Raw genomic sequence first — 14,351 nt, 5'->3', positions numbered from 1 at the left:
GACACATTATTCCAGGTGCGAATAATTGAAATTACATCAGTCAAGTGACTTGGAAGGTACTCACTCATGTATTCACCTGTCTCAGGAACAAAACCTGTCATGTAACCTAGGGAGGTGATACAGGTTCCCCTAAATACGAGGAGAATATTTATCTTTGAGAAACAATTTTAAAACAAGCTCGAATTTCTCTGGAATAGTTTAAATTCACTAAGTGAGTTCTTTGGTAGTTTTATTCTAATATCTTTCCAAGAATCGTGTAGGCGCCCTGAAAAGCACAAACTCGAAAGGCCCTGGAGGCCTCTTGTAGGGTTGTCCTTTTACCTGGATTTGGGTTAGATGTGTCGCAGTCACTGACACTGACACATTATCAGGACGGGTCTCGCTGCAATTAACGTTTTGCTATTTTTGAACTTGTTTCTCATCACGCCGTACAGCATCCTCTTCATTAGAACCCATGAAAATAATTCCTATAGTTGTCGTCACTCTGCTGGACACCGTATTTCGTTTTTCTGTTTTGGATTCTGTGGATGTCGCAAGCGTACAGTGGCTTGGTGACTCCCAGAGGAATAGCAAGGATAGGCTCTCCCAAAAAGATTAAAGAAATGAAAAGAGTAAGTTTACCAAAGATGCAAGAGAGAGACCTCTGCCAACTGTAAACAGAAGGAAATGCCAAACGGCGTGGACTCGAGGCCGCCAGCATGCTGGGCGCGAGGCTACAGTCTGGTCTCGCCAGTAATGCAGGACAGGGGGCGGGTCACTCCCTGAAGAAAGGAAGCCACAGAACTGATAGAAAAGCACTCCCTCGAATAGGCAGTCACCCAAATGCAGCGACGCAGACACGGCTTCACAACGAAGAGCTGAACGGGGTCACCTGCTGGTTCGGCGACCCTGTTGCGGTATTAGAACATGACTGGCCTGAGCCCCGACTGCCCTTGGAGGATGCGGTCCTGGTCCCAGGCCGGAGGCCCTAACACTGGGCGAGGGGAGTACAACCCCGCAGCCTGGGGCGATGCTCCAGTCAGTGGCGGGCGATGACAAAGGCTCTCGCAGAAGTAGCCACAGTACTCTATGCGGAGCGACGCTAGCGACGAGTAAGAGTGACCATGACAATGATGATGACGAGTCATTAAAAACACCGGACGAGAGGTTACCAGAGGGCAGGGGGAGGGGGAGGAAGATGGGGTGAGAGGGGTTAAACAGTGGTTACAGAAAGAAATCTAACCACGGGAGGGAAACGCACACTGCAATATATATATGCCTTACTGTTAAATTCTACACCTGACACTTGCTGAATTTCATTAAACGATGTCACCCAAAATAAATCGATTCATGAAAAAAGAAAAACACCCGCAGGATTGTATTATGTCAGTCTGCGCCACGCTACCGAGGCGACCCAAGTCGGCTTCGGTTATTTTTGCGTTCACAGAAACACCTTCAGTTCTTTTCAACTTCTGCTCTTATTACATGAACTGCTGCTCGGATTGGAAGGTTCGAGTTAACGATTTTGGAAGTGGGACCGCTCCCAGCGACGGCGCCACCCAAAATGTGAGTCCTGACACGGGCGCATGCAGCGCAGTGAAGGTGGACGCGCTACCAGCAAGCGGGTCACGGGATGGAGGGGCTGGACCACCGGAGGGACCCTCCGTAATGCCCACGGGATCTGCTTACCACGAGGAGAGACGTGCGCGCGGGCAGAGAAACGCCGTGTGAGGCCCCGAGCTTCTGGTGACAACGCGCTCCATCGGCCGGGAGGCCAGCCCTGGCAGTGCTGGGCGGGAGAAGCTGAGGGCCCCTCGGCTCCTGCTTACAGCCCCCTGTGCCGCCGTCTCCACTGTCACCATGTCCATGTCTGTACACACATCTCTATACCCATGTCCGGTTGCCTCGGAATTCAGACTTAAGTGCGCATCTGATTATTCGACAGTAAAACGTGGTGTTTAGATGCTGGTGCACGAGATGTAGGAGAAGTCTCGTGACGAACACGTGCTGAAGTACGCTCTCGATCATCTGCTGAGCACGCCCTCCTCCCATCTTCTCCAGATGACAGATGGCCAAGTCCATCCTCGGAATCCAAAGAAATATGGACTGAGGCAGATTCACAGCTGGTTCGATGACCCAAAGGTTTTGAAAAATAGAATTATGTTTTGTGTTGAAATCATAATTTCTCTTTTCTCGCACACATACGAATTTGTTCTTAAACATTTTTCAATATCCAGTGCAATGTTTTGCATGTAGTACTTTAGAAATGCATATTGATTTTAAAATTTTTCATTTTTCTCTCTTTCTAAAACAGATATCCCCCTTACGCTTTGCAGGCCTAAAACCAATCGGATGCAGACACCGAAATCTCAAGGTCAGACGCAGAGCTCTAATCTTTAAAATACTGCCTAATGCCATTAACATTTCTGTAGACTTATGCTTTTTTAAACTCAGATAGAATATGAATGACAATTACAACGAGCCCGTAAAGGAGTGTGTCAGAAATAACTATTGAGCCCGCCGTAATCTGATGGCATTGGAACACGGCAGAGATGTAGTGTGGCTGATGACTGGCAGACATAATGGGTAGCTCCAAGCCAGACACTCCATCATGTCAGTGTCCCTGCAGGAAGCAGGCGACAAAACCAACAATCGCTTTTCCGTGTACTGCACTTTATCACTCAAAGACATCTCCTAAACGACCTTACAAGACAGCACGGTGACTGAAGAAACAGCTAGGGTACCAAGCCAGCGACTGAAAGCAGGAGGGAGCTGGAGGTGGAGAGCGATCCTTATGGATCTGACCGAAGGAAACGGAGCATCTTTGAGCTTGCCGATTTGGAGAAAAAGATGCCAGCTGGTCAAGACATGAAGCCCCCTGGTGGGACGTTTGTTCAGTGATCATTTCAGTTGAACTATGAAAATGATACCAAGAAATACTTAGGTGTTAGCAGAGACAGTCAGTTCAGAGAAACGTGTTGAAGAAAAGCTTCCAAACTCTCGTTTTAAGGTCAGAGAAAACGTGGAAAGTAAATGAATCACCGACGATTTTTATGACAACTTTAAATCTGTTCTCCTGGAACCACAGGCCAGAGTCTATCAGGATGGCAAATGAAACAAAACAAAATAATAAAAAATGCCTACGCCTTTATTTACATTTTAGAGATAAAACCAATATGGTGAAAAGTCATCTATTGAAAGAAGTCCTTTTATGGTATGTCGTAATCGTAACTTTTATTGGTGACAAAGAATATACATCTGTGTTCACAGCCCTAAACCGAGCAACTTAAACTCAAAGCTCCCCAAAGGGGCACGTCGGCAGCTCAGCCTGCCGACTCTTGCATCCTCACTTTAGTGCAGGATACTTTGACCGAGACACCATCGGCCTTTGGGGACCAAAGCCAGCTGAGGCGTGGGAGCGGGGGGCCCTCCCATGCAGTGCAGGGTGTTCAGCAAGATCTCGGGTCTCTTCCCATCAGGTGCGAGTAGTGACCCCAGGACCACGGTGATAAAAGCCGTCCGCAGATATCGGCAAACGTTTCCCCCTGTCGAGAACCACCAATTTAGCATCTTAGAAGGTCAGTCTTTGGATGTCCCAGCCGTCGGTGCTGCTGCTGAGCTTTCCAAGTCTTTATTCCGGTAAGGTCCGTTTTCTCAGCTCATGTAACTCGTCACACTGTGCTGTCACAGCCAGCCTTCCGGAGCACTGCCTCTCCTGCTCTCAAAGACTGGGAAGGCAGACTCACCCTCTCTTCGTGGATTCTCAGCTCCCAAGGACAGCCCAGGGCTTGGCACATAAGACTTGAGCAACAAGCAGTAGGAATATATTTAGTGAAGTCATTACTTTCTTGGCTATATATAATGAATTCGAGGATAGACGTTAAGAACGTAGCATGGACAAAATAGTTTGTAAATGTACAACATACTCGTTTGGTAGAGAAATAGCTTAAGGCTCTGATCGGCAACACAGCAACTAAAAGGTGATGCCTGGTTTTGCAAAGGCTGAGTCTGATGGCTAGATTTATCATCTCTGGTCCCTAGGCATAAACATCGTATTATCCTCCTGAGGCAGGGAGGTATTAACTCAGGCCTCCAAAATTAAATAATTTCAATAAAAATAGATTGGTCATATGCACGCTATTAGAGAATGCAGGACTCTACCGTTATAGGCATATTAACCGGTTTTATAGTGGAACTCGCGGTATCACTGTGGGGCCATTCGAATCATTTTATCAAGATTATAAAACGTAGTCCAGAGGGAAGTGTTACCAGCTTAATGTAAGCTTGCAAATAAAAAATTATAGAACTGTATGTCTTCTGTGATGTCTTAATTTCTTTGGTTCTTTTAGGGGATGAGAAACAAATGGACGAACCATACGTTTTTTTCTCTTATAAAAATGTAACATACAGCCACACGACATAATGCTTTATTCTGAAATTGTACTTCCGGTACGAAGCTAATGGCTATGTACTCCTTATTTTTCTATAGACCTATTTTCCTTTTCTGGGGTTGAAGAAAATCTTCAGGAAAGACAAAGAAATGTTTTCTGTCTTCCGACGATAAGCGAAACAGATTTCTCCCACCCAGGCATGAGCTCATGGATTACCTTTCTTACCCCAACTTGACTTCGGTTATGTAAATTCATGCTCTGTTCTTTTCTTCCTCCTGATAGTTTTTCTAGGGATGTGTGCCTAACTATCATTAAAACGATATATTTTTTCTATAATATTTGTGAGCTAGCTCTTAATATTTTTATTTTCGTTACCTTTACAATTTTCAGAAGAGATTGAAAAATTGCCTTAAGCTGGCTAAAATAACCAAACACATTTTTAAAACAATTTTGTTTAGCATTAAATAATTCACTTATTTTCCCTTCTTTTAATTCTTAGTTATAGTTATCTCTAAACATCTTTACACCTTTATACCATTTTATAGATAAGAACATTTTAGATGGATGTTTTGTTATTTATTATTCAAAAAGACGCCCTGTATTTTTTTTTCTCTTAGGAGATAGTTTGTGAACACCTACGTATAGCATTATGTTGTTTTGTTCAGAGATTTATTAAACATAGTCTTTGTCTTCTAAGTGGTCCTAGCTACCAGTTTTCCAATAATAAAAGTATAAATGTAACAGTTTGTATGTATTAAGCATCCAAAAAGCGCCAGGTACTTCTGTGGACGTTTGATATATGTTAACAATTTGGAAAATGTAGCCACTGCAGCATCATCTTTCTGCTGAATTAATAGACTAGAATTATTTATAATGATCATAGATCATGTGGCTTGGGTCAGCTTGAAAGTTTTAGCCACTTTGGTCTGTAATGGATCGCCGTAACTTCATAAGAGCGACGATTAAATGCCAATAGCTGGCTTTCACCCGAAATCGAATCCATTACCTCACACCACTACCATTTCCGCAGATCTTAGAGAATGAAGTGGGGTCGGGGTCATTAGCCGCCTAGAAAACGTAATGTCTATTTGTTTATTCACACGTTTTTTTCCTAAGGTAATTATATACGCCAAAGGGAAAAGGCCATGTTATGTTTAAAGTGACTAGAATATATGGATAGAAAGTGTGCAAACCAATATTAGAAAAAAAATTGTGGGAGTTACAAAGGGAAGCCTGTTACAGAAAGTGAGGGAGGACTCCAAGGAGGTGGCGACACTGGAGACAGACGTAATAATGTAGGTGGGGAGTCACCAGGTGCGAGAGAATAAAACGCATGGGGATGTGGCGTGGTTACAACCTTGGGAACGCGACAGACAGTTCATGGCCAGGTTCGGGGGAAGGAAAGTAAAAGCCGTCCAGGAGCAGCTATAGGATATAAAACCCCGAGACGGAGCAGATCCTTGGCGTGCAAGGCCGTTGGAACCGTGCTCTATGGCCAGTGGACAAATATGCAAAAATCAGACAAAGGAAGTGATGTGATCAGATTAGTGTTTTAGAAAGAAAATTCGTGGCAGGATTCATGGGAAATCAACTGGGTTGGAGAAGAAAATTAAAGGAGGATGACAATGAGCGGGGACAATGGACACTGGTTGCCTGCCCGCCCGGGGTCCCCTGCTCGCCCTCCTAACCGTCCCCTGCTGTCCCACTGAGGACCCGCCTCTCTCCACTGCTGCTCACGCGGGCAGTCTGCACAGCATTCATCGCAGCCTGGCCCCAGCAGTGGGCGCCGCTCAGTTAAACCCACATTCCAGAAAGTCCTATGTTCCAGGCCTAAATCTGCAAGTACAGGGCGCTCCCCAAACTCAGGGCTGGGTCTCCACGTGGAACCCAAAGGAACGTAGGACTTCGGCGTAATTACTGGAGGGAGCAGACTCTCCCTGCCCCTGCCTCTCCTCCCTCTCTCTCTCCTCCTCCTCCACCTCCTCCCTCCCTCCCTCTCTGTCCTCCTCCACCTCCTCCCTCTCTCCCTCCCTCCCTCTCGCCATCTGAAAGAGGAAACGTGCAATCCTTCAACCCGAATGTGAATCCCATACCCAGACGAGCTTGGGACCATAAGAATTCCAGAGAAACTGAACAAAAGGCCTTCTCAGCCTGTATCTGAAGCACGACGTTCTAGGAACCATTCTGTGAGCCGTAATTTGTAGTTATAGCGTCGTACTGTTTTAAAAAATGGTACTGCCAGAACGCTGAGGTTAATCATGAGTTCACGGACGAGACAGACCAACAGTATGCCAGTTCGAGTTCATCTGGAGACAAGGCATTTGGGCCAGCTGTCTGACTGTACAACAGTCAAGTCTTGAGCTTGTGAATAAATGTAGATATAAATATTATCTTGTTAGCTCAATATTTTCACCGAACCAAGATCTTTAGTGACTTCACTGAATAAAGGAAGCACATGGCACGAACCTTCTTAAAGTCACAGAAATCCACCCAAGGCACATAACATTCACACGGCATGCATCAGAGACGCAGACTTGGAGACGGCTCGAGTCAAGCGCAGGGGAGCTGGAAGCCTGTCTGACGTCCCCCCATTCCATTGTTCCAACGGCAGTAACGCGGGCGGCCTTGACCATGCATCATTTACACATGTACTTACGCAAACATACGCATGTGCCGACAAACACACGCAAATATTATATTTATATGTTACATTGTATTTACTTATTTCCTAGTGCTGGGCTCCTAGGCTACCTATATGCCTAGTGTTTTCATATATAAATATACGCACAATATACTTATATAAACATGGAAAGTAATGCCCAGAATTACATATGGGACCATTGATGGATCTTAAAAGTTTCTTTCAAACAAAAAATAAAATTCAAGAGATGAAGAGCACAATATCACTTATGGAAATTAAAAACCTACGTTTTTTCAAGGATAAATCGAAGTCGGGGTGACAGGACATACGTTAGGTATTCGGAAGTGGGTATCTACGCGTGGGAAAGGACTAACAGTCGGGATGGGTGGATGAGGAGGAAGACGGCGAAGCGCCCAGTGAAACCCTGGAGCGGCGGGCGCATGTCGCAGGGGCGCGTCGCGGGGTGACCGAACTCCCTGCCGTGGCTCGGGGACCGGCCTGCTTCGTGTTCGGCCCTTCTGCTGAGTGACTGGGGAAAGGGCTTTAATGAAACGGAGACGTCCCATGCGGAGGTGGAGTCCCGGGGACACGCGAACCCGCGGGCCTGGGTGCTGGGGCGCGACCCTGACACGCACCGAGCGCCCCAAGGTGCTCAGACGCCGGGGTTCACCGCGGGTCCCCGCAAAACCGCCTCGCGTCGGGTCAGCAGGTGCGCGCGCGGGGTCCCGGCCGGCCACGCGGCCGAGGCGACCCTGGGGACGCAGACAAGCGCTGCTCCTCCGAGCGGTTTTGCTACAAAGGACGCACGTCGGGGCGAGTCCCGCGAAGAGCAGGTGCTTCTGGCAGGTGGCGGCGTGAGGAGCGCGCGTTCGGGAAGGTGCGGGGGACGGTGGCATGCCACCTCGCTGGAGGGGCACTTCTCAGTGAGCGACATCGCAGGCGCCATCGAGGCCCAGCCCGGGGAGGGCCCAACGCCTGGCACGCTTACCAAGAGGAATCGGAGACCGGGGTGGTCTCGGGGGCGTGTTCTCGAAAGAGCTTCCTGCACACAGGTCGGAAGGAAACGTTTGGTCCACAGGTAGACCGGCGCAAGAGACACCCTGCGTGATCGATTTAAATGTACTCGGATGGATTTGGGAGTTAAGCAGCCAGAAGTGACACCTGAGCTATGGGAAAAGCCACCCGCAGGACAAGAACACGTCAATGCCCCTCCTCCCGGCCCCACATCGTGGGATCAGGGCCCTGCTGAGAAGCCTCCTCTTGGGATTCTGCTCTGCATTCTGGCAGCCTTAGCTTCTCCCGATTGTCAGCTTCTGCAGACAGACAGACTTTATGGGCAGAAGGAAATCGTATACCAAATAGGAGAGACAAATGTGAGCATCACGCCATCATTTTCGAGCAGGACGTAAGATTCCTTTCAGCTGCTTAGAGACAGAGACGTATTCTGCAGGGAACACACCGTGCTACCGAGTCTTGGAATTATTCTGGCGACCACGTGGACACTGCATTGCAGAAGGCGTCACCAAGGGGGCTGCTCCAGGACTAAGAGGACTATCTAGGATTTGAATTATTTTTGAGGGATAATTTAAGCCCTGGAAAGAAAGTTTTCCTTCTCCGAACTGTTAAGCACATAAATAACCCCCTTAGCCTATAACAGCTGCATCTCCCAAGCCTGAGAGCTGAATGCATTATGCGGCTGTGGAGAGTAAATGCCCTTCTGAGATCACTCAAAAACAGAGAGGTTCCAAGAGCCAGACCGCTGGCAAGAGCCTGAGGGAAAGGCAGGGCTCCCTCGGGAGTCGATGACAGCAAATGGGTGGTGGGGTGGGGGGGTAAGTGTGCATAAACGTAGCCGCGTGCTCACGCTCTCACCAGCATTGGATCGCCGAGCTCGTTGCAGAGAGAGCAGATAACAGTAGCGTTTTAAGTCAAAAATCAATGACTAAAACAATTTATGTGGAGTCGTCATAGCACAGAGCACGCCTTCGGATGTCTTTTTAAAGGCTTCGCTCATACTTGAGATTTAAAGGGCATCGTAAAAAAACGAAGATGCTCACGCAAACGTCCCCCTGGAGATGGCTTCCGGACAGAGCGACAAAGTTAAAGCCGTGACTTGCCCGGCCTTGTCACCTCCATCGCACCGTCCCGCTCTGTCGATGGCCCGTTCTCTGTAAATATTCTTTCCCAGGACTTCGCCACAGAGAGTAGCTATGTAGAGAAAATGAAATTTTTGATACCGGTTCAATGTTGGGTGTGATTGTGCCAAAGCCACTAGACGTCACATTGCAAAGCACTCCCTGTTAAGACTACCAAACCACATTCTACGCGAACCGAAGTGACGTGTATCAAAGAAAAGGAAGTGTTTTGTTCGTGGCCCCATCTATTCCTATGTTTTAGGAACGTCTACCTACTGCTCTGATTGTTTATTTCAAGCAAAGTTCATATGCATTCATAATTTTGGACCTATTTTGGTACACATAGGTCCAAATGTTACAGATATTCTCATATGTTTGGGATTTGACATTTGGTAATTAATCAGCACTTAACTGCATGCGAGAAGTTAAGACCTGTGTGAATCACGGACGAAGGCCACCTGTTTAAAGCCAAAAAGTGAGCAAGATCATTTTTACCGTCTTCGGAGCTCAGCATTTGATTTCAATGTTTATTCCGCCTCAGCATTTTATGACTTAATTTACGTTTCTTGACATGCCCCAGACATCTCGTGCATATCAGCATCGTGGCTTTGAGTATGCTTTTCCTCATCCTACAGAATAACCTTGCCGTCTGGTAAAATTCTATAACCTTGCCGTCTGGTGAAATTCTATCATGACCTCGATCAAACATCCCCGACCCATGGTGGGGTCTCTCTCACCAGCCTTACCTCCCACATTTAATTTCTAACAACCCAAAACGTAGATGTTTCCTGCTTTGCTGTCATCGTTCTTACACCTCTGGCCCTCCAGATCTCAGGTGGCTACGTAAGTGGCCCATGGTGACACAGAGGGGACAAAAGAGGGCCAAAATGTGCATCGACAGAAAATACAACAAGCTCGTGCTCCTCACGTCTGCGGGAAGGATGTTTTACTGTATTGCCCGTTCTGCGGGTCGCTAACCGAGTCCGCGTTGCTCTTACGCTGCCTGCTGGCTAAAGAGTCGCTCACAGCTGTGGTGCTCTGTCCTTTCTCCCCGACACTTATGGCTGGAAAGGTAAGCCGATCGGCACGTTCTCAGGACACGATATGAACAGCCACCTGCTCAGCCTCAGCAGATATGAGTGTGGCAAGATTTATGGTCAGCCTTGGGGTGGAGCCTTTTGATGACAGTGTGTGAAGATGTAATGGGCTCCTTAGCTTTTTCACACAAGGTCACGAGAGTCTCCTGCATTTCCTATTGCTTTGTCCAGCAGCCCACATCTGCTTAATAAAAAAATAATATAATGATTTCCTCACCAGGGGGGCCTTGTTTTTACATCTCCCTTAAGAAAACATTTTTTTTTTTTTTGGAGAAAAGCTGATCAGCAAAATAAGATTTGTGAATCCCTGCATTCCTTGGCCAGATGTCATCTAAAAGTATTTGAATAACCATCGTTATTTCCAACAAGCCCACTCTCTAAAAATAGCACCAAAATGCACCTGTCTCATCTTGTGTTACGCCCATGTCAGGCTGTGGGCTCTTATTGGCTTTTTTATATTTCCAGACTGTGGCATGGTAACTGACAGACGATGGTAATGGTAATTGAAACGAAGTGGAATAAACCATCAGGTCGGTCAGGGAAGGATGCTTTCTGTATCCAGAGCGTATTAGTCTACAGAAGCATCATCACACGACGCAGGTTTTTTACCTGTGGAGGCGATCTGGTTTCCTCCAGACAGATGAGGAGCCTTTCTGCTAGTGGCGCGGACGAACGGTACATCCTGTAATCACTCTCTCCTCCTGCTCGCGGCCGGGGCGGTCGTTTGTGGAATGCACAGTGGAACGAGGTGAGCAGGGTGAACTCGAGGAGCAGAAGGGCCGCCTTCATCCGAAGTTTGGTCTCCGATGTGGGTGGATCTGTGACCTCGGCTCATTAGCCCTGAGCTCTGACGAGCTGAGATAATGCGCCCAGACAGTTATGCCAGCAGGTGTCAAAACTAACTTAATTCGGCCCTTTCTCGTTTTCATAGAAACGATCTGTGAGAGTGTGACATTCAGATACATACAGTTTCCAAGAGTCTGGCACTGGGCACACGCTGGTGGCGGAGGTTATAAAGTGACTGTCAACTTACTGATCACTCCCTGGCTCTTCAGTGCCAAGCGGGCTACTGAGCTGCCGGTGCGAATGTCTTCAGCTGGATTTGATCCCGTGACAGACTTTGCGGTTAATTAGTCAGGTGCCAACGGAGAAGGAAAACATCGGGTTTTAACAATGTCCGAATCAAGTAGAAATTTTGATTGGGGAAATATAATTAAGCTGACAAGATAAAATATGATACGCAGTGACTTTGACCTTTCTCAGATGCTGTCGGGCAGCATGCGACTTTAGAATCGTTGGGTCCAAATCACGACCTTACCTCGCTGGAGCAGTTTGTGAGTCCATCCAAACACACACGCACACACACACACACGCGTGTGCGTGCGCCCCAAACTCCCTCTCGCGGTGCCAGCCGGTGCGCCCCTGGGCGCGTACGGAGACACGGTGGTGGCTGTCCTCTCTCATTCGCGGTTTGTCGTCGCTGTCACGCTACAAGATAGTAGAACACTCAGAGCGGAGACCGCGTGCTCCGCCAAGTCTGAGATCCTTGCTCTCTGGGCCTGCAGGAGAGAATTTCTGCCGGCTCGGCCAGAGATCAGCCGGCTAAAGCTCTGGGTCTGCGCCCTCGCCGCTGGCGTGATTGTCTCAGGGACGAGACGAGCATCGAGGTGGCTCCAGACCTTGGTGACAGTCTCTGTGCTCCCCCGGCTGGCAATCATTTACCTTCTTCTGGACTAGATTCCTTTATCAATAAATGTATTCTATTAGGTTAGATATTCTCTAAAATATTTTCTGCACGCAGAAATTTTAATTTTACTTTTGAGAATTTTAGTAAGTTTAGTAATTTTAGTTTTGAGAATTTTAAAATGAGATTCCGTAACTGCCTTGGAAGACAGTGACCTTCCCCAACGTTGCCCGCTCTCCCTGGCCACCCATCCTTTGCCCTGAAAGTTTCAGGGGGTGGTGGGGCCATCATCACCAGCACCTACAGACAGCACAGATCTGGGGACCCGGTGCAGAGCTTCTGAAGTGTGTTCTGAGGGCCAAAAGGAGCCACCTGGATGCACTAAACTGAACCAGCCTCTAAGGGGACAATATGGCCACTGCCTGGCTCTGCAAACTCACGTCTCCTCTGTCATTACCGAAAGACACACGTTCTGCTTGTCTTTCTCCTTGATATCCGTGGATCGTCCGTCATAATTCATCTCCCTGGACTGCCAAGCCGTCTGTGACTTTCCATGACAGAGGGCTTTCTCTTAACTACTTTGTCACAGAGCTGCGGTGTTCATGTGCACCCTCGCAATATGTAACGGCTGGCGGTGGGCCATGTGGGGTCTGGAAGTGTCCCCACATTACCGAGGCAGCAGAATGCTGGCTGGAAGGGAGGCGCGGTACCTTGATCTGCAGTCGATGCTCTGTAGACTTCTGAAACCTGACATTCTTCTTCATAAAGGACAAAATAGAATCACTGCACGTACATCAGTACAGTGTCGATAATGATACATGGGTGTCTATTTTCTTATTTGACAAAGGACTCACGTGGCTTGTATTACAACGCACAGTCATAGTGAGGCAATGAAAACAAACACGACAAAATACGACATCGAGACTAGTTATTTACACGGGATACAGTCACGCAGTCAAGTTCAGTCCTCGTCGTGGTCCTCATCTTAAACGAGACACACCTGTAGTTCTGATTTACCAGAGAGGAGATTAATCAGAGAGACAACGGAAAATCGCAGTTCTAGGGATGATACGTCACAGTGATTTCTACTCTCTATGCCACGACTATGGTCACTAAAATCATACAATTATTTACTATATTCTGTATCCTAAAGTCTAAAGAGAAACCTCTCACTCTGAATGCAAATTTTTACTGAGGTGGAATCGACCTATGGCGTTCTATTAGTTTCACGTGTCCAACATAATGGTTTGATATTTGCCTATACTGTGACATGATGGTCACAGCAGTCTCGGGAATGGCTACAGAATCTTTGTCCTCGCGATGGGAACTTCTAAAATCGACTTTCTTAGCAGCTTTCCAATGCGCAGTAGGGGTTATCAAACGCGGCCGCCTCGTCGTCCGCTCCGCCCCCACGACGGAATCGCTCTACCCCTGGAAGCTCGCATCTTTTCATTTCCTCCCCCCATTCGTCTTCCCGCCCCCACCCCCACCCCAGGCCCGAACATGAAGTGTCCAGTGAGGTAGACGAGGCATTTCTGCCTGAGGGACCTTTGTGGGGCACCCCAGCAAGTGCCGTGACATCAGGGGGCGGTGGTGGGTGCAGTGGCCTCTCTGCCTCTGTGCACAGGGCCCCACGTGTCTGACACGGATCCCGATCCAGAGCCACGTGCCCGTCCGGGAAGTGTAAACACACGGCCAAATGTTCCATTGGCCGATTTTTAGTTCTGTAGACCATTTCACATTTTTCTTCACACTGTTGTTTCTGGGCCGAATGGTGGCAATGGCAAATCTTTCCCTTGGATGATGTACGATTGTGTGCGTGTGTGTGAGCGTGTGTGTGAGCGTGTGTGTGTGTGTGTGTGTGTGTGTGTGTGTGTGTGTACGGGGTCGTTTTGGGAATTCAAGAGAGGCAGTGATTTAGTAATCTGCTAATATAATCTATACAGTACACAATGTTCATAGGATAATATGGAAGATTAGATCTTATGAGAGTAACGCATGATTTTCCATATTGGCTTGGTTGATTGTCATAAATTCAAATAATTTTGACAGAATTCAGTTAAAATGCTTCATTAAATATATCGCTTATTTCGTAATCAGGGCGGCTGCTTTTATATTTAATTATGTGCATTGTTTAATGAAAAATTAATCGTCCTCTCGCCTCTACAAACATAAGCGGCTTACTGTCACTTTGCATTTATTGCTTAGCGCCTTTTCATACGCACGTTTCCTTATTCCGGTGAAGACCCAGATAAAAACAAACAAAGCTGCTGACGGCCCCCAGCTCGCCCTTGCGCAGACAAGCCGAGCCCATGAGCCCCTAATGACTGGCATCAGACTCCGGGAGAGCTGGCTGTGCAGATGGGACGGATATTCTATGTATTAGGATAATCTCCACGGCCAAGAGGAACCAAAGTGTTAATG

This window comes from Pteropus vampyrus, unplaced genomic scaffold, assembly GCF_000151845.1.
Source record: "Pteropus vampyrus isolate Shadow unplaced genomic scaffold, Pvam_2.0 Scaffold209, whole genome shotgun sequence".
Taxonomy (NCBI): domain Eukaryota; kingdom Metazoa; phylum Chordata; class Mammalia; order Chiroptera; family Pteropodidae; genus Pteropus; species Pteropus vampyrus.
Note: the sequence above shows the minus strand (reverse complement) of the source record.